We start from the raw sequence: 3,648 nt of genomic DNA on the forward strand, positions 1-3,648 counted from the left end.
ATGACTTGGTGACGAATGGGAAGAATTAGATTTAGAATCAAGGGATACCTTTAGAACATAGTAACATTCATATAACTCTAAAAACCTGCTTCTGAGTCTTGCCTAGACATCCATAGTAGTGAATACAGAAGTCGGACTACAGAGAATATACAAGAATCTGAAAGATGAGGAATTTAAGGAAATGTATACATGTTTTGGTGTGGGCCAACCTAATGTAGGAAAACTTCCAGTCTTTTGTGTTATAGCTTCCTTCTATGTGATTTACCTTCATTCCCAGGAGACAGTTCTAGTCAGCTTGGGTCCTCATTTCATTTCAGTACAATGAAAGAATAAGTAGAAAGTCCCTGTAAACAGAGAGTGTACATCCTCTGTGACTTAACATACTTTATATAATAAGCCTAAATAACTTAAAATTGTGTTTAATTATAATAAAGAATTTATAAATATATGCCATTTTCATTTAAATATTTTTCATTAACCTCAAATCATTTTGTAAATTGATTGAAAGGGAATATACCAACAAAAGGTCAGTGAATAAAATTGTTGTGCCATCTTTACTTACTTTTATTTTCATGTTTCAAAGGCCCTTGTATAATTCACAAATTTTGTTGCTATGAATGGTAATCCTTTGATGTCTGTCCTAAATAACATGAAGAACTGGCATCCTCTCATAATAAAATATTTATGAATGATAACTTCCAGGAATGAGACATCATGAATCTTTGTTTACATGCTGCCTGCCAATGTGTGGTGGGTGTATTCAGACCTTGTTTGATGTAACTAAACTAAAGTATGGAATTAACCTTTGTCTGAGGAAATGTACTAATACTTATTTCCTTGAAGTACTGCTCTTGATACTGGAAAGTTACTGGGTTCTTGAGTAAGACAGTTTGGCAAATGAAGATTTGAGAGTAAAAAAATTAACTCAAGCAGGTTACCTCTGCATATTCTTTATTTTTCAGACAAGGGGGAAAAAGTGAGATGAAGGGGTATTCTCCATGAGGTTTTTAGTTTTTACCGTCATAGTTGGAAATTCCTATAGACAAAAACAATGAAAATATGCACATCAAAGTCATAAAAGAAACTGATAAAGCAGTACTGCGGAGCAGGTGCCTTGACCTAGGATAGAGCCATCATTCAAGGGGAAATGCCTGTCATTCCAAACCATTAGATAAGGTTACTAAACGTCCCTGAATCATAGACTCATCCACTCTCCTCTCCCAATCTCTTGTGATAATCTGCTTTGGGGATACCCAGATTTGTTTGTCAGCAAAGGTGGGGCACATTACCTTCCTGCTAACTGTCTGTTGTCTTTAGAAATTTCTGTGTTGGTGTGGGATGTCCTTCTGTATGTGTGTTGCTTTTATTTGTTAATAATTTGGGCTTATAACAGAGCAGAACAGAGCAAGACAGAAATTCCAAGTAGTGATAGAAAAGAAAAGAAGGCAGAGTCAGGGAGATGCCATGTAGCTGCCAAAGGAGAAAGATGCAGGCCACTAGCCAGAATCTTACTGGTAGGCCACAACCTCATGGTGATTCACAGATGAGTAGAAATGGCTTAATTTAAGATGTAAGAGTTGGCTAGAAGTATGCATAAGCTATTGACCAAACAGTGTTGTAATTAATGTAGTTTCTATGTGATTATTTCGGGTCGGGCATCTCCGTCTACACTATGTGGTCTGTTACCAGGTAATTTTGTGGGATTGTGACACTGCTGAGGTGCTTTGTAATGAATCCCATTTGGGAGGGAAGTATCATGGTTTCACATAATTTCTACAGATATTATAGTGATGTTTTCATAAGACAAGTGTTCCGCAGCTCTGCAAAATGTGTTATTCCATGTGGACATATAATTCCTGTGGATCAGTCTGTTGACCTGTCAGCTGTACTGTATAGTTTTATGGGATCCAACAGAAAGTTTCACGTTTATCCAAGTACTGCAATTCTTCTACTCGGGTATTAACATATCCCTTAATACACACACACACACACACACACACACACACACACACACAGAGGGGGGGGGTAGACAGACAGACAGAGACAGAGACAGAGACAAAGACACAGAGAGATAGGCAGCTCTTTATTCTTTTATCTAAAGTACGTTTCATCATCTTTAGTGTAAAACCAATAAGGGAGGTGCTCAAATCTTCAGACTCTCTTGTTCTCAAGGGTGTTAACCGGGTTTAGGGTGATGCTTTCTACAGTCATGTATTATATGGAAATAATTTTCCTACCTATTTTCCACTTGAAGCCAAATTCAATTCTCCCATCTTTACAGGTCAGTCATAAGATCAATTATATCTCAACAGGTAGAATTGTAACTCCATTAAATTCCATTGAAATATTAGACATTTATTTAAAATATTCTATGCAATATTGTATTAATGAATATACTTCTTATCTACATAAATTATTATGGGCTCACACTTGACCCCTTTCAGTGGGTTCTTAATTATTTTTAAAAAGATAGAAATTGCATCCAAAATTATAAATAATACAATTAGGCCAATTCTGCTCTCCTCAGACTTGTTGAGACAAGAGTTATCACAGAGAAACTAATTTTAGGCTTGTGCTTCAACCCCAAGGAGAACTACAATTGCTGCACTATAACTTGCTCTTGCAAATCTTTTCCCAAAAGTCAAATAAGTAGTTGATTCTGTTATTCCCATTCTGTCATTCATAATTTCCAAGGTGTTCTTAATCATCCATGCTCCAAAGTAAATGCCACAGTTTAAATATTACAACAGCATGTACAGATTTAGCCTTGACCTACATCCAAGTTTTACCAGAAAAAATGATAAGAAAACATATTACTGGGGAAAAAAACTTTTAAAAAAGATTCTAATTAGAATCATGAGAGCATAGATTCACAAAGTGAATAAGAAGAATAAATGAAACAGAAAAAAAATAATTTATCTAGCTAGATGGGCTTAAAAATAAGCGATTAAAATCTTTCAAAACAGATATTCTACAAAACCATAACCATATGTTTTTTGTCAAAACTAGATTCATAATGTCACACCTACATAACTCAGGCTAGCAGTGCCTGGGAAGGGCTTGTTCAACTTCTCAATAATGATTTTCTTCGCACTATTTTTAAATGCATCATAAGTTAGGGGGGAAAAACATGAGTTGCTATGAAGTTCTCTGTTGTGTGGGTCAGTGAATAATTTCTGATTCAGGAAATACCTCCTAGATTCAGCAAAGACCACCCCTCTACTTCAGATGGTGAAGATAGATTTTTATACTTGTTACTGTTAAGTTTTTAAAACAAACTAACCTCCAGTGTAGAAGGAACAGCAGGCTGTGTTCCTGCCACCCAGCTCCTGGCCTCCTGGCTAGCTTATGCCCCAAAATAACAACACACAAATTATATTCTTTTAAACACGCCTGGCCCATTATATCTAGCTTCTTCTTGGCTAACTCTCATATCTTGATTAACCCATTTTCTAATAATCTGTGTAGCATCACAAGGTAGTGGCTTTCCGGGAAAGGCTCAGCATGTCAGACCTGGCGGCTGGCTCCATGGCATCTGAGTCACTTCCTTTCTTCCCAGAATTCTGTTCTGTCTATTCCACCCACCTATGTTCTGACCTATCAGGCCAAGCAGTTTCTTTATTAATTAACCAATGAAACAACAGATAG

Source organism: Microtus pennsylvanicus, chromosome 13, assembly GCF_037038515.1.
Source record: "Microtus pennsylvanicus isolate mMicPen1 chromosome 13, mMicPen1.hap1, whole genome shotgun sequence".
In the NCBI taxonomy this organism is placed as follows: Eukaryota; Metazoa; Chordata; class Mammalia; order Rodentia; family Cricetidae; genus Microtus; species Microtus pennsylvanicus.